This window comes from Bos grunniens, chromosome 6 (assembly GCF_055505025.1).
Source record: "Bos grunniens cultivar Pamir isolate PY7600 chromosome 6, Bosgru_T2T1.0, whole genome shotgun sequence".
Taxonomy (NCBI): domain Eukaryota; kingdom Metazoa; phylum Chordata; class Mammalia; order Artiodactyla; family Bovidae; genus Bos; species Bos grunniens.
Genome location: NC_141170.1, coordinates 67,775,731 through 67,801,180, shown reverse-complemented (window position 1 = coordinate 67,801,180; position 25,450 = coordinate 67,775,731). Strand labels below are relative to the sequence as shown.

The following is a 25,450-nucleotide window of genomic DNA, read 5'->3' as shown; positions in this document are numbered from 1 at the left end:
GGCATTGCCTTTCTTTGGGATTGGAATGAAAACTGACCTTTTCCAGTCCTGTGGCCACTGCTGAGTTTTCCAAATTTACTGGCATGTTGAGTGCAGCACTTTTACAGCATCATCTTTCAGGATTTGAAATAGCTCAACTGGAATTCCATCACCTCCACTAGCTTTGTTAGTAGCTCAACTGGATTTCCATCACCTCCACTAGCTTTGTTCATAGTGATGCTTTCTAAGGCCCACTTCACATTCCAGGATGTCTGGCTGTAGGTCAGTGATCACACCGTCGTGATTATCTGGGTCGTGAAGATCTTTTTTGTACAGTTCTTCTGTGTATTCTCGCCACCTCTTCTTAATATCTTCTGCTTCTGTTAGGTCCATACTATTTCTGTCCTTTTCGAGACCATCTTTTGCATGAAATGTTCCCTTGGTATCTCTAATTTTCTTGAAGAGATCTCTAGTCTTTCCCATTCTGTTGTTTTCCTCTATTTCTTTGCACTGATCGCTGAGGAAGGCTTTCTTATCTCTTGTTATTCTTTGGAACTCTTCATTCAGATGCTTATATCTTTCCTTTTCTCCTTTGCTTTTTGCTTCTCTTCTTTTCACAGCTATTTGTAAGGCCTCCCCAGACAGTCATTTTTCTTTTTTGCATTTCTTTTCCATGGGGATGGTCTTGATCCCTGTCTCCTGTACAATGTCACAAACCTCATTCCATAGTTCATCATGCACTCTGTCTCTCAGATCTATTTCCTTAAATCTATTTCTCATTTCCACTGTGTAATCATAAGGGATTTGATTTAGATCATACCTGAATGGTCTAATGGTTTCCCTTACTTTCTTCAATTTAAGTCTGAATTTGGCAATAAGGAGTTCATGAATGAGCCACAGTCAGCTCCCGGTCTTGTTTTTGTTGACTTTATAGAGCTTCTCCATCTTTGGCTGCAAAGAATATAATCAATCTGATTTTGGTGTTGACCATCTGGTGATGTCCATGTGTAGAGTCTTCTCTTGTGTTGTTGGAAAAGGGTGTTTGTGTAGTTGATACTAACTACAGGGTTTTAATCTATTGCACCTGTCACTTCCAAGGAGGTTCCCTCTGTTTTAGCTTCTTCTCTTTGCTGGTCTCTTCAGTATCTAATTTCTGCCCTGACGCAAGGGGGAGGTGGTGTACACTTTTTTAGGCTCACTTGTTCAGTCGTGCTGTGGGGAAGGAGGGATGCTGCAAACAAATAATACTGGCAATGTGCTCACAGTGTCTTGGCCACACTGGGTTTGCCCCCACTCACGGCGTGTGTGCTTTCCCTGTCTACACTGCTTAGGCTCTAGGTTGCTCTGCCAGGAACTGTCTGTGGCCGGCCCTGGGTTGTATGCACTTCCCAGGTCTAAGCCATTTAGGTTCAGGTACTCAGGTAGTCCTCAGAGGTGAAGACTCCGTTGGGCCTGCATTTTGTGCTCTTCGCAGGTCCGAGTAGCTCAGGTGACCAGGTGTTTGGTGAGCACAGTCGCTGCAACTTATCACCTCCCTCATCCCTGCCGCTCGATTTTCTGGGTGTACAACCGGCGCACCTTCTCAGGCAGATGTTGACCATCCAGAATCCCAAGAAGTCTTGGTTAGCAATGAAGCCTGTTTGCAGTTTGGTAGATAATGCCTCTCTGTGGCTGCGATTGCCCTTCCAGCTCTGGCTGTCCTCATCTGCCCATCACGGGAGGAGGATGGGCCGGTCTGTAGCCGGCTAGCTCTGCTCAGTTCTCTGTTCTGTAAGTGGGCCTGGCGGTGTCTTGGGTTAGGGCTTTTCGCGTGGTAGCTATCCCACAGTCTGGTTTGCTATCCCAAGTTAGGTCTCTCAGATTGCCCTCAGGGCATTCAGGCCAGGTCCTAACTGTAAGCAATGCAGCCAGCGCCTCTCCCACTTGCTAGTGGTGAATGCAGGCGTCTGTGCTGCTTCTCCCTAGGGGAGTTACCACTGGGCCGTAATCTGTGGGTTTTAATTATTTATTTATTTGTCCTCCCGGTTATGTTGCCCTCTGTGGTTCCAAGGCTCGCCACAGACTCGGCAGTGAGAGTGTTTCTTGGTGTTTGGAAACTTCTCTCTTTTTTAAGACTCCCTTCCCAGGACGGAGCTCTGTCCCTACCTCTTTTTGTCTCTCTTTTTATCTTTTATATTTTTTCCTATCTCCTTTCAGAGACAATGGGCTGCTTTTCTGGGTGCCTGATGTCCTCTACCGGCATTCAGAAGTTGTTTTGTGGAATTTACTCAGCATTCAAATGTTCTTTTGATGAATTTGTGGGGAAGAAAGTGGTCTCCCTGTCCTATTCCTCCACTATCTCAGGTTACATCTAAATAGTATCTTTAAGGCTTTTGATTTGAGGTGAGAAGGAATGGGAGGGAGTAAGGTTTTTTCATTTTCAGGAAATATATTCAAGGAATATTGAGGAGTCTAGATTTGTTGTAGAATAAATCTTGTTTACTTAAGTATTAACTAAATGGAAATAGTCCATTTAATAGTTACAAAAATAAACTCTTCAAGTAAAACATGGAACTGAGAGAAATAACTAAATTTTTTGAATAAGATGATATTTCTCAGTATCATAATATTTTCTTTCTTTCTTTCTTTTTATATCTGTATCTAAATTTATCTCACTCGTATTAAAGCCAGGTGAAGATTGAATACAAAGATTTATTTTTATAATAAACAAAAACCTGATAAATAATTGAAAAAATAAATACATTTCTGCTTCAGCTTCTTTCTGAAATAAATTCATTTGGTATGTAACTGGACACAATCATTTTTGAACTTATAAAACCAAAAAGTTTATAAGATACTCAGTCTCCATAGCCCCAATTTTGAGGTCATGGAAAGCCAAAAAGAAGGACAAATACTAACCGTATCATTACATTTTCTATTTATCCATTATAAAAATATTTGTCGAGGACCTAAAATACAGCAGACTCTATGTCAGGCGAGCAGTAGTGACTGAGGCAATGAAGAGAACAATTACTGTCACGTATTATAAATTTTTGTCTCACTAAAGTATCAAGATCAAATTATAATGAGAATAAATTATAAAGTATTAAAAATGAGGAAGCAAGAATACACAATTTATTTTAACACTGATAAAAGACAGTTAAAATTCTGGGTAAAACAGAAGTGAAAGAATTTGTGTAACCTGAATATGAAGCAAATTGTAATATTGTTTGATTTCAGAACATTAGGGAATTGAGACAGAATTTGTCATGTAGTAAGTGTTCAATAACTATTTGAGGAATGAAAGAATTAACTCATACTATAAAATTTTACATGAGTAGCATAGGAATTATAAAATTAGATCCATGAGAAATGATGTGCACCCAATTATATAGTAATTGGTCCTGCAGTAACAATATTTATTCAGTAAAAGCAATGTAATAATGAAGCATTACTATGAACAGAGCTAGTGGAGATGATGGAATTCCAGCTAATCTATTTCAAATCCTAAAAGATGATTCTGTTAAAGTGCTGCACTCACTAACTATGCCAGCAAATTTGGAAAACTCAGCATTGGCCATAGGACTGGAAGAGGTCAATTTTCATTTCAATCCCAAAGAAAGGCCATGCTAAAGAATATTCAAACTACTGTACAATTGTGCTCATTTTACATGCTAGCAAGTTAATGATAAAAATCCTTCAAGCTAGGTTTCAATACTATGTGACCTGAGGATTTCCAGATGTACAAGCTGAATTTAGAAAAGGCACGGGAACCAGAGATCAAATCGCCAATATCTGTTGGATCATAGAAAAAGAAAGGGAATTAAAAAAAAAAAAACAAAAACAAAACCCATCTACTTCTGCTTCATTGATTATGCTAAAGTCTTTGACTGTGTGGATCCCAACAAACTGAAGAATTCTTAAAGAAATGGGAATACTAGATCACCTTATCTGCCTCCTAAGAAACCTGTGTGCAGGTTAAGAAGACATAGCTAGAACTGGGCATGGAACAATGTGTGCTTAGCTGCTCAGGTGTGTCCAACTCTTTGAGACCCCTTGGACTCTAGTCCACCAGGCTCCTCTGTGCATGAGGATTCTCCAGGCAAGAAAACTGGAGTGGGTTGCTATACCCTCCTCCAGGGTATCTTCCCAAACCAGGGATCGAACCCAGGTCTCCGACAATGCAGGCAGATTCTTTACTGTCTGCCCTGTGGACTGGTTCAAAATTGGGAAAGGAGTACAACAAGGCTGCATGTTGTCACCCTACTTATTTAGCTTATATCCAGAGTACATCACATGAAATGCTGGGCTGGATGAAGCACAAGCTGGAATCAAGATTTCTGGGAGAAATATCAACAGCCTCAGATATGCAGATGATGTTACTCTAATGGCAGAAAGTGAAAAAGAAATGAAGAGCCTCTTGATGAGGGTGAAAGAAGAGAGTGAAAAATCTGGCTTAAAACTCAACATGATCACGGCATCCAGTCTCACCACTTCAAGGCAAATAGATGGGGAAAAGAGGAAGCAGTGACACATTCTATTTTCTTGGGCTCCAAAATCACTGCAGATGGTGATTGCAGCCATAAAATTAAAAGACACTTGTTCCTTGGATAATAAGCTATGACAAGTCTAGACAGCAGATTAAAAAGTAAAGACATCAGTTTGCCAACAAAGATCCATATAATCAAAGCTATGGTTTTTCCAGAAGTAATGTATTAATATGAGAGTTGGAACATTAAGAAGGCTGAGTGCTGAAGAACTGATGCTTTTGAATTTGTGGTACTGGAGAAGATTCTTGAGAGTCTCTTGGGCTGCAAGGAGATCAAACCAGTCAATCCTAAAGGAAATCAACCCTGAATACTCATTGGAAGGGCTAATGCTGAAACTGAAGCTTCAATACTTGGCCACTTTATGTGAATAGCTGACTCACTGGAAAAGATTCTGATGCTGGGAAAGATTGAAGCCAGGAGGCAAAGGGGATGACAGAGGATGAGGTGGTTGGATGACATCACCAACTCAGTGAACATGAGTTTAAGCAAAGTCCAGGAGATAGTGAACGACAGGGAATCCTAGCATGACATCCATGGGGATGGAAAGGTCAGACACAACTGAACAACAACAACAAAAACAATGTAAATATTCAATGAAAAAGACTTTTGAATAAATCCCCACAAATAGCATGGAAGAGAAATTTCAGTTGCTGGGTAGAATACACAGGTGATCATTTTGTAAATATACTTTTTAGACAAAAACTTAATTGCTCTCCCAACTACTTGTTCAGTTCAGTTCAGTCACTCAGTCATGTCCAACTCTTTGCGGCCCCATGAATTGCAGCACGCCAGGCCTCCCTGTCCATCACCAACTCTTGGAGTTGACTCAAACTCATGTCCATCGAGTCAGTGATGCCATCCAGCCATCTCATCCTCTGTCGTCCCCTTCTCCTCCTGACCCCAATCCCTCCCAGCATCAGAGTCTTTTCCAATGAGTCAAGTCTTCACATGAGCTGGCCAAAGTACTGGAGTTTCAGCTTTAGTATCATTCCTTCCAAAGAAATCCCAAGGCTGATCTCCTTCAGAATGGACTGATTGGATCTCCTTGCAGTCCAAGGGACTTTCAAGAGACTTCTCCAACACCACAGTTCAAAAGAATCAATTTTTTGGTGCTCAGCCTTCTTCACAGTCCAACTCTCACATCCATACAAGACCACTGGAAAAACCATACCCTTGACTAGACAGACCTTTGTCGGCAAAGTAATGTCTCTACTTTTCAATATGCTATCTAGGTTGGTCTTAACTTTCCTTCCAAGGAGTAAGTGTATTTTAATTTCATGGCTGCAATCACCATCTGCAGCGATTTTGGAGCCCCCAAAAATAAAGTCTGACACTGTTTCCCCATCTATTTGCCATGAAATAATGGGACAAGATGCCATGATCTTCGTTTTCTGAATGTTGAGCTTTAAGCCTACTTTTTCACTTTCCTCTTTCACCTTCATCAAGAGGCTTTTTAGTTCCTCTTCACTTTCTGCCGTAAGGTTGGTGTCATCTGCATATTTGAGGTTATTGTTATTTCTCCAGACAATCTTGATTCCGTCTTGTGCTTCATCCAGCCCAGCGTTTATCATGATGTACTCTGCATGTAAGTTAAATAAGCAGGGTGACAATATACAGCCTTGACATACTCCTTTTCCTATTTGGAACCAGTCTGTTGTTCCATGTCCAGTTCTAACTGTTGCTTCCTGACCTGCATATAGGTTTCTCAACTACTTGTTATGCATATGTAAATACATATTTTACAGATATTTAGAATCAGAAGTAGGAAGACAAAGAACTGTAAGAAATGAAGCAACCATAGAATACTTAATTTACAAAATCCTTAATTTACAAAAATTCAACATTCATAGACATAAGAAATGGACCAAATAATACATTGTTAAAATTTATAAAATTAAATTATATAACTAACTATAATTTATAGAACTAAATGTAATCTTTTAGCAATTCACTTTATGTTTGATGAATATTTTATCAAGATGATGTATTGATTTTAAAATGGAAATTTCAGAAAATGTATATAAAATTAAAAAAAATCATTTTGCAATCCCATAAATCAAAGATTATTATTGCTAACCTTTGACTTTGTTTTCCAACAGTTAAATGTATAAACATATCTTGGTTTTCCACACTCATAATGAGACTGGGATATTTTTCTCAGTGTCAAAATTATATCAAATATTAGCCTAAAGTATTGTTTTCCTTTTCTGACGTTTTGTACTTTAATGACAATTTAATATTAGTTTATAAAAATATATTTTAGCTATTGTTCTTTTGAACACTGAGGCTTTAGAACAATGATTACTTTATCATTCATTTCACAGAAGTCAGCTTTACTGGTGCCCAGGGTTGTTTTCTGTAGTTAAAATTATACAAAGTTATTTTTTTACACACAGTGTAATTTACGGCAGGTAAAGCCCTCTCAATATACTGGAAGTAGCATGGCTTGAATTCTTGCCAAAATTTCTCTATCTGAAAGACTCACTTTTCTTTAAATATATATCATTCAACACACACAAACACAAATACCCATACATTTGAGAAACAACCTAGCAATGAAGAGTTCCACAATGACTTTGGCCCAAGTAAATTAAATAGTTGTTAAATAGCTACACTATTCTTTCAGACTACCAGATGGTTATATGAGTAAAATTTAAATATTGCAGTATCATGGGAATGCTATACATTGTATGGACAGAGAATACACTTCCCACATGAGAGGGGTTTATTTCTACAGCCAATCAGTGTCCTCTTTGAAAACAGTGTTACATAAATTCCACTCATGTTGGATTATACTATTACAATTTATCATCAGATTTTTTTTTGTTTTGGTACATAAGTCATAGTCCTTACAGACAATATTATGGTTTATATAATTTACTTTCTCATGGATCCCTCCCAAAATGTCTATTTTTGTCTGTCTGGGATATAAAGGAGATAATTCAAAAGCACTGGTGGCTTCAAATGAGAGTTTTGCCATGAGCAGGGAGCAATTGTCTCACATCTGAGACAAGGAATGCCTACTTTTTCACCCATTCCATTATTTTCTAAAGAATTTAAGTGGTTTAAGTGTTTGGTTTAAAAAACCATAAAAATGGAGTAAAACTCTTCGATATTAGAAGTATCCTGTTTTACAGTTAATTAAAAGGTCAGGGGTGCCTTTTGCTTTAAACAAGCCTCATCAGGGTAGTTCATTAATGCAATTAGACAAAACACATTCTGTTTCAACTATCTATTCATTTTAAGGCACTTTCTGCCTTGCTTAATCAAATTTAGCATGGGAGACTTTTCCTGGCTACATAATCAACATGTAAATTAAAATGCACAGGGATCTCCAAAGAATAAAAAGTTAATTATTTAATCGTTTTTCCCTCTATGCAATGAGCTGAGAATGTTTAATTAAAAAGAGAGAAAAGGAAAGTAAATATATCTTTAAGATTTCTTTATTTCTCTTGTATGAAAATGTGACTGTGATTAAGTTAAAATGACAATATAGAATAGTGAATTTTCTGCTCAATTTTAATAATAGCAATTTTGAATAATCAAAGATTGTCATTTTAATCAGAAAACTTAATTGATGGTGACATAACATGTTTTCATAAAATATGGAAATAGTTGTAAATATTTTCTTTTTGTATAAAAGTGATCCTGCATTCATTAACTGGTTTGCCTTTGTGAAAATGGAAAATATTGCTGAAGACCAAAGAGAAAACATGAGCATTCATTTGACACTAGGAGGGAGGAGGGTTTAGTATGGGGAACACGGGTATACCTGTGGCAGATTCATTTCGATATTTGGCAAAACTAATAAATATTGTAAAGTTTAAAAATAAACTAAAATTAAAAAAAAAGTTCAGAAGCAGTTCATTTGAAATTTATTTGTTATACATTGAATGTTATAGAAATAACAGGGAGAGAACACAGCCCCACTCATCAACAGAAAATTGGATTAAAGATTTCCTGAGCATGGCCCCATCCATCAGAACAAGACCCAGTTTCCCCCTCAGTCAGTCTGTCCCATCAAGAAGCTTTCTTAAGCCTCTTATCCTTCTCCATCAGAGGGCAGACAGACTGAAAACCACAATCACAGAAAACTAATCAGTCTGATCACAAGACCACAGCCTTGTCTAACTCAGTGAAACTATGAGCCATGCCTTGTAGGGCCCCCCAAAAGATGGTTCATGGTGGAGAGTTCTGACAAAATGTGGTCCACTGGAGAAGAGGATGGCAAACCATTTCAGTATTCTTGCCTTGAGAACCCCATGAACAGTATGAAAAGGCAAAAAGATAGGACACTGAGAGATGAACTCCCCAGTAGGTGCCCAATATGCTACTGGAGATCAGTGGAGAAATAACTCCAGAAAGGATGAAGACAGAGCCAAAGCAAAACCAACACCTAGTTGTGGATGTGACTGGTGAGGAAAGTAAAGTCTGATGCTGTAAAGAGCAATATTGCAAAGGAACCTGGAATGTTAGGTCCATGAATTAAGGCAAACTGGATGTAGTTAAACAGGAGATGGCAAGAGTGAACATTGATGTTTTAGGAATCAGCAAACTGAAATGGGTGAATTTAACTCAGATGACCCTTACATCTGCTATTGTGGGCAAGAATCCCTTAGAAGAAATGGAGTAGCTATCATAGTAAACAAAAGAGTCTGAAATGCAGTACTTGGATGCAACAGAATGATCTCTGTTCATTTCCATGGCAAACCATTCAGTATCACAGTAATTTAAGTCTATGCCCCGACCAATATGCTGAAGAGGCTGAAGTTGAACGGTTCTATGAAGACGTATAAGACCTTCTAGAACTAACACCCAAAAAAGATATCCTTTTTATTATAGGGGACTGGAATGCAAAAGTAGGAAGTCAAGAAATAAGTGGAGTAACAGGCAAATTTGACCTTGGAGTACAGAATGAAACAGGGCAAAGAATAACAGAGTTTTGGCAAGAGAACACACCGGTCATAGCAAACACCCTCTTCCAACAACACAAGAGATGACTCTACACATGGACATCACCAGGTGGTCAATACCAAAATCAGACTGATTATATTCTTTGCAGCCAAAGATGGAGAAGCTCTATACAGTCAGCAAAAACAAGACTGGGAGCTGACTGTGGCTCAGATCCTAAACTCCTTATTGCCAAATTCAGGCTTAAATTGAAGAAAGTAAGGACAACCATTAGATCATTCAGGTATGACCTAAATCAAATCCCTATGACTATAGAGTAGAAGTGACAAATAGGTTAAAGGGATTAGATCTGATAGAGTACCTAAAGAATATGGATGGAGGTTCCTGACATTGTACAGGAGGCAGGGATCAAGACCATCTCAAGAAAAAGAAATGCAAAAAGGCAAAATGGTTGTCTGAGGAGGTCTTACAAATAGCTGAGAAAAGAAAAGAAGCTAAAAGCAAAGGAAAAAAGGAAAGATATACCCATTTGAATGCAGAATTTCAAAGAATAAGGAGAGAGAAGAAAGGCTTCCTCCGTGATCAGTGCAAAGAAATAGAGGAAAACAATAGAATGTGAAAGACTACAGATCTCTTCAAGAAAATTAAAGATACCAAGGGAGCATTTCATGCAAAGATGGACACAATAAAGGACAGAAATTTTATGGATCTGACAGATGCAGAAGATATTAGGAAGAGGTGGCAAGAATACACAGAAGAACTATAAAGAAAAGATCTTCACGACCCAGATAATCACAATGGTGTGACTACTCACCTAGAACCGGACATCCTGGAATGTGAAGTCACATGGGCCTTAGGAAGCATCACTAAAACAAAGCTAGTGGAGGTGATGGAATTCCAGTTGAGCTATTTCAAATCCTGAAAGATGATGCTGTGAAAGTGCTGAACTCAATATGCCAGCAAATTTGGAAAACTCAGCAGTGGCCATAGGACTGGAAAAGGTCAGTTTTCATTCCAATCCCAAAGAAAGGCAATGCCAAAGCATGCGCTAACTACCACAAAATTGCACTCATCTCACATGCTAGTAAAGTAATGCTCAAAATTCTCCAAGTCAGGCTTCAACAGTATGTGAACTGTGAACTTCCAGATGTTCAAGAAGGATTTAGAAAAGGCAAAGGAACCAGAGATCCAATTGCCAACATCTGTAGGGTCATCAAAAAAGCAAAAGAGCTCCAGAAAACATCTATTTCTGCTTTATTGAATATGCGTTTGACTGTGTGGATCACAACAAATTGTGGAAAATTCTTCAAGAGATGGGAATACCAGACCACCTAACCTCTCTCTTGAGAAATCTGTATGCAGGTCAGGAAGCAACAGTTAGAACTGGACATGGAACAACAGACTGTTTCCAAATAATCAGGAAAGGAGTACATCAAGGCTGTCTATATTCACCCTGCTTATTTAACTTATATGCAGAGTACATCATGAGAAACGCTGGGCTGCAAGAAGCACAAGCTGGAAGCAAAATTGCCAGAACAAATGTCAACAACCTCAGATATGAAGATGACACCACCCTTATGGCAGAAAGTGAAGAGGAACTAAAAAGCCTCTTGATGAAAGTGAAAGAGGAGAATGAAAAACTTGGCTTAAAGCTGAACATTCAGAAAACTAAGATCATGGCATTTGGTCCCTTCACTTCATGACAAATAGATAGTAAAACATAGAAACAATGACAGACTTTATTTGGACTCCAAAATCACTGCAGATGGTGACTGCAGCCATGAAATTAAAAAAAAAAAAAAAACGCTTGCTCATTGCAAGAAAAGTTATGAACAACCTAGACAGCATATTAAAAAGCAGAGACATTACTTTGTCAACAAAGGTCTGCCTAGTCAAGGCTATCGTTTTTCTACCAGTCATGTATGGATGTGAGAGTTGGACTACAAAGAAAGCTGAGAGCCAAAGAATTCATGTTTTGGACTGTGGTGTTGGAGAAGACTCTTGAGAGTCCCTTGGACTGCAAGGTGATCTAACCAGTCCATCCTAAAGGAAATCAGTCCTGAGTATTCAGGACTGATGCTGAAGCTGAAACTCCAATATTTTGGCCACCTGATACAAAGAAGTACCTCATTTGAAAGACTCTCATGCTGGGAGAGATTGAAGGCGGGAGGAGAAGGGGACGACAGAGAATGAGGTGGTTGAATGGCATCACCGACTCAATGGACATGAGTTTGAGTAAACTCTGGCCGTCGGTGATTGACAGGGAAGCCTGGAGTGCTGCTCTCCATGAGGTCGCAAAGAGTGGAATACCAACTGAGTGACTGAACTGACTAACTGAAGGTTAGTTTGAAGAGAGTGCAAAGCTTGGCTATTGATTATCCATGCAATTTCTATCTGCACAAGATTGTTGTGAATACATTCATTTTCTTTCTGATTTTTTTCATGATGTTTTTTGCATCTTCTCAAAATGTTAAAATGTTGAGTTCATACACATGCTAGTAATCTCTGGTTTCCTTTTTTAGTTTATATAATCTTGCATAATGAGAAGCTCTTCAGTTCAGTTCGGTTCAGTTCAGTTCAGTCGCTCAGTCGTGTCCAACTCTTTGTGACCTCATATATCGTAGCACTCCAGGCCTCCCTGTTCATCACCAACTCCCGGAGTTCACTCAGACTCACATCCATCGAGTCAGTGATGCCATCCAGCCATCTCATCCTCTGTTGTCCTCTTCTCCTCCTGCCCCCAATCCCTCCCAGCATCAGAGTTTTTTCCAATGAGTCAACTCTTCGCATGAGGTGGCCAAAGTACTGGAGTTTCAGCTTTAGTATCATTCCTTCCAAAGAAATCCCAGGGCTGATCTCCTTCAGAATGGACTGGTTGGATCTCCTTGCAGTCCAAGGGACTCTCAAGAGTCTTCTCCAACACCACAGTTCAAAAGCATCAATTTCTTTTGTGCTCAGCTTTCTTCACAGTCCAACTCTCACATCCATACATGACCACAGGAAAAACCATACCCTTGACTAGACAGACCTTTGTTGGCAAAGTAATGTCTCTGCTTTTGAATATGCTATCTAGGTTGGTCACAACTTTCCTTCTAATAGGAGTAAGTGTCTTTTAATTTCATGGCTGCAATCACCATCTGCAGTGATTTTGGAACCCCCAAAAAATAAAGTCAGCAACTGTTTCCACTGTTTCCTTATCTATTTGCCATGAAGTGATGGGATCAGATGCCATGATCACTCTCCACTTTCACTTTCACCAAGAGGCTTTTTAGTTCCTCTTCACTTTCTGCCATAAGGGTAGTGTTATCTGCATATCTGAGGTTATTGATATTTCTCCTGGCAATCTTGATTCTAGCTTGTGCTTCTTGCAGCCCAGCGTTTCTCATGATGTACTCTGCATATAAATTAAATAAGCAGGGTGACAATATACAGCCTTGATGTACTCCTTTTCGTATTTGGAACCAGTCTGTTGTTCCATGTCTAGTTCTAACTGATGTTTCCTGACCTGCATACAAATTTCTTAAGAGGGAGGTCAGGTGACCTGGTATTCCCATCTCTTTCAGAATGTTCCACAGTTTATTGTGAGCCACACAGTCAATGGCTTTGGCATAGTCAATAAAGCAGAAATAGATATTTTTCTGGAACTCTCTTGCTTTTTTGATGAGCCAGTGGATGTTGGCAATTTGATCTCTGGTTCCTCTGCCTTTTCTAAAACCAGCTTGAACATCTGGAAGTTCACGGTTCACATATTGCTGAAGCCTGGCTTGGAGAATTTTGAGCATTACTTTGCTAGCGTGTGAGATGAGTGCAATCGTGTGGTAGTTTGAGCATTCTTTGGCATTGCTTTTCTTTGGGATTGGAATGAAAACTGACCTTTTCCAGTCCTGTGGCCACTGGCTGAGTTTTCCAAATTTGCTGGCATACTGAGTGCAGCACTTTCACAGCATCATCTTTCAGGATTTGAAATAGAGAAGCTCTTAGGTCAATAATTTCCCTCTTGAGTGTGATGACTGTGATTCAAATCCGTGAAAATTCACTTAATATTGCATTTAGTTATTCACTATGATGCAATCAGTTTCCCCTTAGTCTTAGAGATAAAGTTCTTAACTTCAGAAGTGTCAATTGGTAAGAACTACCTATTAACGTATTTTATCCAAGTTTTTTGTAAACAAGTCTTATCCTGATGAATCAGATATATTTTCAAAGAAATCTAGGTTTTTGTACTATAACAATGCCCTTTCCATTACTTCTCAGAAGATTAATATATATATATTTATTCATAAAAAGTTTACTTTTCTACATACCATATATATATATATATATATATATATATATATATATATATAGCCAATGGAATAGTCTAAGTGCTCTTCAACATAAAGAAATAATGGCCCTATGCAAAATTTATTCAATGACCACTTAAAAATTTTGTGTGACTTTCTGTTCTGGGCAAAAATGCATAAATGTAAATGAGATCTGATCTGATCTTGCCCTTATATAACTTATAATTAGGAGAGAGGAACAAAATCAGGCTTCCATAAGGGGATGCCTTTTGGAATAGTGCAGATTAAAAAAGCTTCAGACCTTATTGAAATTCAGCAATATTTGTTACTAAAGGAAAATGTTGACATGACACGCACATTTTAGGCCATGATGTTCCTGAAAGATAAAATAGCCCAACTACATATAGTTAAATGCATATATGCATTTGTATTCCGACCTCTCCTTATGTATATAAAATTATAATTTTGTTTGTGCTTAATACAAATGATAAGGACAAATGTTTAGCTGTAGATGTTCTTAAAAGATAATGTAGTATCATTATGTAACTATATATATAAGGACATAAATCAAATATTTACATATCAATACATCCAGTCCCATCACTTCATGGCAAATAGTTGGGGAAACAGTGGAAACAGTTGCTGACTATTTTTGTGGGCTCCAAAATCACTGCAGATGGTGATTGCAGCCATGAAATTAAAAGATGCTTACTCCTTTGAAGAAAAGCTATGAACAACCTAGATAGCATATTAAAAAGCAGAGACATTACTTTGTCAGCAAAGGTCTGTCTAGTCAAGGCTATGGTTTTTCCAGTAGTCATGTATGGATATGAAATGTGGACTATAAAGAAAGCTGAGTGCCGAAGAATTGATGCTTTTGAACTGTGGCATTGGAGAAGACTCTTGAGAGTCCCTTGGACTGCAAAGAAATCCAACCAGTCCATTCTGAAGGAGATCAGTCCTGGGTGTTCATTGGAAGGACTGATGTTGAAGCTGAAATTCCAGTATTTTGGCTGCCTGATGCGAAGAGCTGACTCATTGGAAAAAACCCTGATGTTGGGAAAGATTGAAGGCAGGAGGAGAAGGGGACGACAGAGGATGAGATGGCTGGATGGCATCACCGACTCACTGGACATGAGTTTATATAAACTCCAGGAGTTGGTGATGAATAGGGAGGCCTGGCGTGCTGCAGTCCATGGGGTCACAAAGAGTCAGACATGACTGAGCAACTGAACTGAACTGAACTGACTTCTGTTATATTCCCAATAACAGCCCTAAGATCTATGTTTGATTTTCACTTCCACCATACAGATAATAAAGCAGAAGTATAATGAGTTAGTTTACTTGCACAGTCATCTAGTTAATACGTAGAAGAACTGGTATTTAAAGCCCCGGAATCTGGAAACAAGTGGAAGAGTTTTATGTGACAGACTAGGGAACTTCCCAGGTGGCTCAGTAGGTAAAGAATCCACCTGCAGGAGACGCAGGAGATTCGGTTTCTGTCCCTGGGTTGAGAAGATCCCCTGGAGGAAGGCATGGCAACCCGTTCCAGTATTCTTGCCTGGAGAATCCCATGGACAGTAGAGCCTGGAGAGTACAGTTCATAGGGTCACAAAAAGTCCCACACAATTGAAGCAACTCAGAATGCTCACACACTCATGAAGGAGCTAAAACCCTATCTTGCAGTAGAGGTATGCCATTAACTGCTTCCAAGCACAGATGTGATAAGCACCAATGGGTGGCTCAGAACTTAAGGGCAACTGTGGTATAGAAAGATGGATTTCTTCAGTCATGTATATCTAATATAGTTACAAGGCCTCATTTAATTATTTTTACTTAGGGATTGGTCTTTGGAATAGGAAATCAATTTTTACAAAAAAGCATCAAGAAAGGCAAAACCTACAAAAGAAACAGGCTTGAAATGACTATTGGTTTCAAGACCAACCAGAGCCATTGTGAATGTTTCTGAAAGAATGTAAGCAAGCAAGCAAACACCCTAGAAAATATTGTGAAATTTCAGGTTACTGTTGAAGTATTGTGGCTTTTTGTTGTTCATTTATGCTTACAAATATTCATGAATTTCTCCAATTACACACAGAGCTAGTCAATGCCATGGGAAAATACTTTTTACTGGTTGCTGATGGATCAGTTTGTACAATGCTAAAGTAGAGAGACCAGGCATTTCTCAATGGGTTGTTTGTACAGTCCATGCTATCAGATGTATCTGTGAAATATAGTGACATACAGGAACTTTCCTTTTGTTCTTTCCATTTTTAACAGTTAGTTTGGAGAAGGGAGCCTGCTGTCTGATGGTAAGCTAGACCTTTAAAATTTCAGATCCACCCTCTGAATAGTAAATTACTGAAACTTTCCAACTGTACAGGAATAATATAAAAGCCATGGATTGGTATTATTTCCTCAAATAAACAATGTTCAGAAGAAAACAGGCAGTTTTACTAATAAAAAATGTAAATTCCAGCTTCATGTGTTATTCATGAAAGCTCTGATATCACAATTGTTATTTTTAAGTGTTTAGCTACTGTGAAAAGCATCTTCTACAATGATGTTGGAGGTTGACTGCTGAATGTCAGAAATAATGATCTAGCTGCACTGTAATCTTTGCTGAATGAGGTCTATTATGCATCATATTTAGAAGAATATTTGTGTTGTTGAATGATTTTAAACTAATTATCTAGCACTGCTTGTATCCCATAAAATATAATGATAACCAAACAAAAACCTTACTATTAATACTGTTAAGTCCAATTGTATGCATCATTTTGAGAAGTAAACTAAAATTGACATATTTATCAGACTCCAAATACATTGTTATTGGAATATGGGCACACTATATAAATGTTTTCCTTGCTTTCAGAAGAACTCAATCCAGATTTACTAGTAATAGCATTCATTTTTTTTTTTTTTTACTGTTACAGTGATTATGTTATTTTCATATGAAAAACTTCAGTGGCAAGGGTAGCACTTGAAGTGGCAAGGATTTCTTCAGAGCATCTTGGCTACTCCGCTGCTTCTCTCTGCCAGGCCAAATGGTCTATTTACATTGTGATCCATTTCAGACACAGGTTCAGCAAATAAGCTGTCAGCTTGATCTAAGACTTTGTAAAACTTGGTTTAGCCTTGTTTGACATGAGAGATGCATGTGTCAAAATAAAGACAATTCTATCTCTAGTAAAAATAAACTCATTATATTGCCCTCACAGTTTTTTGAAATTTCATTGTTTTTTAATATTCACTATTTTCTTTTTTCTGTCTCTCTGTGTGTGTTTGTGTGTCATTGTTGTTGTTTAGCCACTAGGTTGTGTCCGACTCTGCAACCCCATGGACTGTAGCCCACCAAGCTCCTCTGTTCATGGTATTTCCCAGGTGAGACTTTTGGAATGGGTTGCCATTTCCTTCTCCAGGGAATCTTCCAACTCAGGGATCAAACCTGCATCTCCTGCTTTGGCCAAGCTGATTCCTTACCACTGAGCCACTAGGGAAGCCTTTTTATTGTGATTCTTTTTTTTTTTTTGGCTTTTAAAAATGTTGAAATAAAAAAGGAAAGAATTCAAGTGTTGGAACATGCTCATTTTGAAAGAGAGAACACAGTTGGGTGTGATAATTTTCTTTTTCTTTTATCTTCCTATAAAGCTGGCATATAGTATTAACTGAGGAATAAATAGTATCAGCTAAGGGGGGAAATTGTGTCATTTTGTTCTATGAGAATTAGAGAGGTAAATATAAGAAAGATGCAAAGGTTTTGGCTTGGATTTATCCAATTTGAAATTGTACACTGATGATGATAAAAAGAAGGTTGCTGAATACAAGAAGAATTTCCTCCATTCCAGGAACTGTCTTTGATGCAGTGGAAGTGCTATGCAGTGGTATTCTCTCACTGGAGTCTCTGCTGCCTCTTTGGAAAATGTCTTTCAATTACTCCAGAGAATCCAAAAGTTATACTGTAGGTTATCACAAATCAAACCATGGCAGTATTACCTGATTCTTTCTTTCCACAACTGCTAAAGTCTACTCTCTCAAGTGTAACAAAACTTGAAACAATCTCAATATTGAAAGTGATAAACAAGAGAAAGGCAAAGTCCATGACAATTGCTCCAACTCTGGACACATGAGAACGCTCCCAATAATACCTAACTGGAAAATATGGATAATGAAAAGTATCACATATAATACAGATCTGGAGAGAGGGATACTTACTTGGCATTAGACATTATTGAGTGAACTTCTATGGCAGACCCTCTTGTGTAGGAGACTCATAAATTCTCCTTTTCCTGGTATTATCAGTTTTAGTCTTCTAAATTATGAATAGAGATAAATGAATAGTGGTAAGCATGAGAGAGACAGCAAGAGAGAGAAGACAAAAAAAAAGAGAGAGACAAAAAGAGATGGACACAGGTAGAATAAGGAACATAGACAGATAGATATAAGCAATGATTTAAAGGGTTTGTGTTTGTGTATGTGGTGGGTGGTTAAAGGAAAAGCGGAATCCATAAAAAGTAAGGTAATGTGTTATATATTTCAGTAATACCTTAACATAGTTCCTGAATCAATCAAAAGTTTTCACTTTCTACTAGATCATTTTGATAGCTGGGAGAGGGTATCATAAGAAGTCTATTAATAAAAGTAAAGAGAACCAGATAATGGTACATATTTAATGTACAGATAATACTGAAATTATACTCATTGCCAGATGTATAGACATTTAACAAATTGGTGTAATAGTGCACTTCTGAGGCCAGGTTATCCATTTTGCATTATTCCATGAATTATGACTATATATATTGTATTTTTGATTTTAGAAAGAAACATGAATATAAACACTCCAGTAAGCCACAGATTCCCCTAACACACATACACACACACAAACACACACCGAGTTTCTTATTTACCAGCTACAATCAGTACCACTCAATAATTCCCCTCAGTACTACTTTGACAACTTTTGATTACTAACCTGCATTTAATACAAAAAATAGTCTATTTAGAATTCAAATTATGCTTGTCTGTATATTCTATAAGGCTTCTCTGGTGGCTCAGATGGTAAAGAATCCATCTGCAATACAAAGGCCCAGCTTTGATCCCTGGGTCCAGGAGATCCCCTTGAGACGGGAATGGCAATCCACTGCAGTATTCTTGCCTGGAGAATTCTATGGACAGAGGAGCCTATGGGCTACAGTCCATGGGATTGCAAACAGTTGGACATGACTGAGGGACTAACACACTACTATATATTCTATAAATACAATAAATATATTTGTTGACCCATGCATACACTCTAACACAAGCATCATAAATAAAACCTGTATATTCACAGTTAGTTACAACTGTCACTCAATAATATCAATAGAAAATATACATAGTGAAATGAATAATTCTAGAACCCTTCTTCTATGTAGGAGCATTCAAATAACACTATTCTTATCAATTATTCTTTAAAAATTCATGCTAATATATGATCATCATTTAACCCTAAGATATCAGCTATCTACAAAATAACAAAGTTTTTGCTCCTAACAGTGAAGTCAGGTATTTACCTGTGTTTACATGTAGACAACAGACAGTTGATTTGACCGAATTCTTCATTTTCAATCAGATGGTTTGTGTCTTGGAAAAAGTAATGAAATCTTAAAATTAGTCTTTAGTTTATGTAACAATGTAACTTAAAGAAGTTTCTGGATACTTAATCTGTTATATTATATAAGACAACTAACTTATATCTGAGGATGATACTCAAAATAGTTAAAACTTAAAATACTTAAAATAGTTTTCACTAAACTTTTACTGCTGAATGAAATCTCTTATGAAATATAAAAAAAATTTTTTTCAAACATTGTCACTTTATATATTTTGGAAATAGCAGTGCTTCTACCCAATAGTCTGTGATAACCTATATGAGAAAAGAGTCTAAAACAGAATAATATTATATATATATATATATATATATACACATATATATGTGCATATATAATTGAATCACTCTGCTGTGTACCTTAGAGTAACGCAATGTTGTAAATCAACTATATTACAATAAAAATAAAATGTTTAAAATAGAAATAGCAGGGCTTGGCTGATTAAAACAGAAATGTAGAGAAATAAAATCTTATCCTATTTTGCCCTTGTATTTCACTCCCTTAGATATTTCCCATAGATAAAATAGATTGCAGCTTATATATCTAAAATAAAAATTGCCACATTCAAAACTGTTTTTATTAAATTATAATGAATAATAAGCTTATTCTGGAAATACTTTATGGGTGCTATTGACAGTCAGTTCAGTTCAGTCACTCAGTCGTGTCTGACTGTTTGTGACCCCATAGACTGTAGCACACCAGGCTTCCCTTCCCATCACCAACTCCCGGAGTTTACTCAAACTCATGTCCATCGAGTCAGTGATGCCATCCAATCAACTCATCCTCTGTCATCCCCTTCTAATCCCATCTTCAGCCTTTCCCAGCATCAGGGTATTTTCAAATGAGTCAGTTCTTTGCATAAGGTGGCCAAAATATTGGAGTTTCAGCTTCAGCAACAGTCCTTCCAACAAATATTCAGGACTGGTTTTCTTTAAGATGGACTGGTTGGATCTCCTTGCAGTCCAAGGGACTCTCAAGAGTCTTCTCCAACACCACAGTTCAAAAGCATCAACTTTTTGGCACTCAGCTTTCTTTATACTCCAACACTCACATCTATACATGACTACTGGAAAAACCATAGTTTTGACTAGATGGACCTTTGTTGGCAAAGTAATGTCTCTGCTTTTTAATATGCTGTCTAGGTTGGTCATAGCTTTTCTTCCAAGGAGTAAGGATCTTTTAATTTCATGGCTGCAATCATGATCTGCAGTGATTTAGAAGCTCAAAAAATGAAGTCTGTCACTGTTTCCACATCTATTTGTCATGAAGTGATTGGACCAGAGGCCATGATCTTAGTTTTCTGAATGTTGAGTTTTAAGCCAACTTTTTCACTCTCCACTTTCACTTTCATCAAGAGGCTCTTTAGTTCCTCTTCACTTTCTGCCATAAGGGTGGTGTCATCTGCATATCTGAGGTTGTTGACATTTCTTTTGGCAATCTTGATTCCAGCTTGTGCTTCATGGAGCCCAGCATTTCTCATGGTGTCCTCTGCATAGAAGTTAAATAAGCAGGGTGACAAAATACAGCCTTGACGTACTCTTTTTCCTATTTGGAACCAGTCTGTTGTTCCATGTCCAGTTCTAACTGTTGCTTCCTGACCTGCATACAGGTTTCTCAAGAGGCAGGTCAGGTGGTCTGGTATTTCCATCTCTTTCAGAATTTTCCACAATTTGTTGTGATCCACACAGTCTAAAGCTTTGGCATAATCAATAAAGCAGAAATAGATGTTTTTCTGAAACTCTCTTGCTTTTTTGATGATCCAACAGATGTTGGAAATTTGATCTCTTGTTTCTTCGCCTTTTCTAAAACCAGCTTGAATATCTGGAATTTCACGGTTCATGTGCTGTTGAAGCCTGGCTTGGAGAATTATGAGCATTACTTTAGTAGTGTGTGAGATGAGTGCAATTGCTTGGTAGTTCGAGCATTCTTTGGCTTTGCCCTTCTTTGGGATTGGAATGAGAACTGAACTTTTCCAGTCCTGTGGCCACTGCTGAGTTATCCAAATTTGCTGGTATATTGAGTATAGCACTTTCACAGCATCATCTGTTAGGATTTGAAATAACTCAACTGGAATCCATCACCTCCACTAGCTTTGTTCGTAGTGATACTTCCTAAGCCCGCTTGGTTTTGCATTCTAGGATGTATGGCTCTAAGTTGGTAATTACACCATTGTGACTATTTGGGTTGTGAAGATCTTTTTTGGTATAGTTCTTCTGTGTATTCTTGCCACCTCTTCTTAATATCTTCTTCTGTTAGGTCCATACCATTTTCGTCCTTTATTGTGCCCATCTTTGCATGAAATATTCCCTTGGTATCTCTAATTTTCTTGAAGAGATCTCTGGACTTTCTCATTCTATTGTTTTCCTCTATTTCTTTGCATTGATCTCTGAGGAAGCCTTTCTTATCTCTCCTTGCTCCACATCCAAGGGCAGAGAAGGCCCTGCAGGATGGTAGGCACTGGAGCGGAGCTGTGAGGAGATACCCCATGTCTAAGAACAAAGGAGAAGCTCCAGCAAGACAGTAGGAGGGGCTAAATCGCATTTAGAATCAAACCCCATTTCCACCAGAAATGCTCAGAAGGCTCAAAGAAACCTTGTGCACAGCAGGACCCAGAGACCCCATAGAGACTGAGAAAGAACTGTGTTTGAGTGTCTCCTGTGAGGTATGGGTCACCATTGGACTGCCACAGGGGCAGAGGCTCTGGGTGCAGCAGACCTGGTTATGGCAGAAGCCCTCATGGAGGAGGTCTCCATTAACCCCACCACAGAACCACCAGAACTTACACAGGACTGTGAAACACACTCTTGGCAGGCACAAACAGAACCTTGTGCACACCAGGACCCAGAAGAAAGGAGCAATGACCCCACAAGAGACTAATCCAGACTTGCCCAGAAGTGTCCAGGAGTCTGCAGTGGAGGAATGGGTTGGCAGTGGCCTGCTGCAGGGCTGGGAGCACTGAGTATAGCCGTGAATGCATGGGACCTTTTGAAGGAGGTAGCTATTATCTTCATTACATCCACCATAGTTTGCTGCTAAGTCAATTCAGTCGTGTCTGACTCTGTGTGACCCCGTGGACGGCAGCCCACCAGGCTCCCCTGTCCCTGGGATTCTCCAGGCAAGAACACTGGAGTGGGTTGCCATTTCCTTCTCCAATGCATGAAAGTGAAAAGTCGACTCTTTGCGACCCCATGGACTGCAGCCCACCAGGCTCCTCCGTCCATGGGATTTTCCAGGCAAAAGTACTGGAGTGGGTTGCCATTGCCTTCTCCGAGGACAAGGGTATAATGTAAACCAATTAAAATCAATTGGGTCCAAGATGATTCAAGTAAACCTTAATCCCCAATCTATAAGCCAACAGACACACCCAGAGGTGGCAAGACAGCTCCAAGGCACAAGGTCAAAAGAGGGAGGAGTGGGTGGTTCCCCAATGGCTGGGATGATCCTCTCACTCATTAGCATATGAATTCCATCCCCTCACAAAACCTATCCAGGCCTAATACCATGGCCCCAGCCCTTGCCCTCAGCAATGGTTCACACCCTGAAGAGTGGCTTCTCTCTGGATCCTAACAAATCCACCTCTTATCTCTCAATGAATTTTTGCAATGAGACATCAGAGCCTGAGTTTCATTAGTTTTGGCTGGGCTTGAGTCTCTGGAGAGAGCTGAAGGACAGGAGGAAAAAGCAGTGGGAAAAATGTGCCAAGGAATCCCCTTCATAGCCCGCTGGAAAATTTGCTAAATATCTGACCGGTGCTCACAGTTTCATCAGTCTGATCCTTGGCACAGAGAAGATAAAGGACAGAAGAACCCCCACTGGCTTGGGTAACATCTACTGGGGCTCAGCAGATAGCGCCTTTGGGACATGCTGAGGAGTAGCCTCTCCAGAGTCCCTCAGTTGTGCCCCGTGCCGCCCACCTGTTCACAGGAGGTTTGAGGAAACAAGAAATGAGAGATTGTAAAGGTCCCTCCAGCCATAAGAGCGAGGACCTCTTACCTTAACCGGAGGTCTTCTGGAATCTGAGACTGGGCCACGTGAGCTTTCTGCTGAGTTTGTTTTTCACTGTCCCGGTTTCCAGCACAATGGGCCTTCCCCTGCGTTGGGTTTCTTCACCTTCCACTTCTAGCGTGGGAGCTTTGCTGAGTTGGGCTCCTGCTGTGCTTGGCCTCTTCTGCACGGAGGTTGTTTCAGCCAGGTTAAATCCAAGTCACAGCACCATAGATGTCACGTGAGTGTATGTTCCTCAGTTCTTTGTCTCATCACAGCAAAGATTTGGAGCCACAGACATGGAGAGAGTCAACCATAGTTCGGCCCCAGGTAAATAACAGGGAAGGAACACAGCCCCACCTATTCACAGACAATTGGATTAATGATTCACTGAACATGGCTCTGCCCATCAGAACAAGACCCAGTTTCCCCCTCAGTCTGTCCCATCATGAAGCTTTCATAAGTCTCTTACCCTTCTCCATCAGAGGGCAGACAAACTGAAAACCACAGTCACAGAAAACTAACCAATCTGATCACATGGACCACAGCCTTGTCTAACTCAGTGAAACTATGAGCCATGCTGTGTAGGCCCACCCAAGATGGATGGGTCATGGTGGAGAGTTCTGACAAAATGTGGTCCACTGGAGAAGGGAATGGCAAACCACTTCAGTATTCCTGCCTTGAGAACCTCATAAACAGTATGAAAAGGCAAAAAGAAAAGATAGGACACTGAAAGATGAACTCCCCAGGTTAGTAGGTGCCCAATATGCTACTGGAGATCAGTGGAGAAATAACTCCAGAAAGAATGAAGAGACAGAGTCAAAGCAAAAACAACACCCAGTTGTGGATGTGACTGGTGATGTGAGTAAAGTCCAATACTGTTGACAGGGGAATATGTTAAAATCAAGGGATAAAACATACTTTTATCTCAATGAAAGGATCAGAACTAAGAATAAGAGTCTTTTTTATTTTTTCTTGATAGAAAAGTGCATGGGCTCAGAGGATCACATATAAAATTTACAGTTAAAAAGCACTTGTCTATCTATCATGCATGAGAATAATAAAAGAAGGAAAACTTTAATACAATAACTATCCAATTTTATGTAGAGAAGAATGTGTGTAAGTTTGTCAGAAATTTCTGTTAAAAGCCCAAAGTTCCAAGAGCTAGCTTTTCATCTAGCTTTATAAAGCATATGCTGACTGCATCAAAGAATGAATACACTGGTCCACATTTACAGAAAGTAAATTCAGCTATATTCAATAGTACACTATTAAAAGTGGAGTGTGTTCACACATGCATACATGCACCCACACTCATACTGCAGCATTAAATATGAGTTGTTTGTTCACTAATTCCATTCAAACACATTTTGGGCATCTATTGTATACCAGAAATTCTCCTGGTCCAAGAAATAGATAGGACTATTTTTCCCTACCCTGAAGTGACTCCCACTGGAGTCAGAAAGAAAAGCTCAGAACTAACTATTACATAATGTATTGGGATTTTGAGTAGATTTAAATACAGACCACTATGGGAACACAGGAGCATGATCAACTAATTCTGTCTGGTCCTTGTCTTCACCCTTTAGTGAATCACTTCTAGAGTTTATATTTCACAGATCACAATAGCACCATCATGTCAAAAATTTATACCTTTTTACCCAAATAACTCTTGAAATACTTTGTCTATGAATTTATTGACATCGTATCCCTTGACTCTTCTATTGTTCTTTTAACAACTGTTCCATCTTCACAATGTTTTCTAAAAAGATCATTACCTCATTACTATTGATTCCTTGCATTATTTTTGCAGAAATCACATGGGAAAAATTCTACTCTGGCTCCATCCAGCTCTTTAGTTTTTTGACTGGAGATAATGGAGAACTACCAAAGAAACACTCAGTTCAGTTCAGTTCAGTTCAGTCACTCAGTCGTGTCTGACTGTTTGTGACCCAATGAACTGCAACACACCAGGCTTCCCTGTCCATCATCAGCTCCCAGAGCTTGTTCAAACTTATGTCCATTGAGCTGGTGATGACATCCAACCATCTCATCCTCTGTCATCCCCTTCTCTTCCTGTCTTCAATCTTTCCCAACATCAGGGTCTTTTCCAATG

The 25,450-nt window shown here is 38.9% G+C and overlaps 1 long non-coding RNA gene across 1 annotated transcript; it reads right to left on the bottom strand.

Moving 5' to 3' along the window:
* Window positions 1-2,691: 2,691 nt before the first annotated feature.
* On the bottom strand, window positions 2,692-23,822 carry LOC147370842 (uncharacterized). The gene is made up of 3 exons (XR_015166032.1): window positions 23,344-23,822; window positions 19,255-19,324; window positions 2,692-3,753 (listed from the first exon to the last, which is right to left on the bottom strand). It is a non-coding gene; the product is annotated as an uncharacterized LOC147370842 (long non-coding RNA).
* Window positions 23,823-25,450: the final 1,628 nt, after the last annotated feature.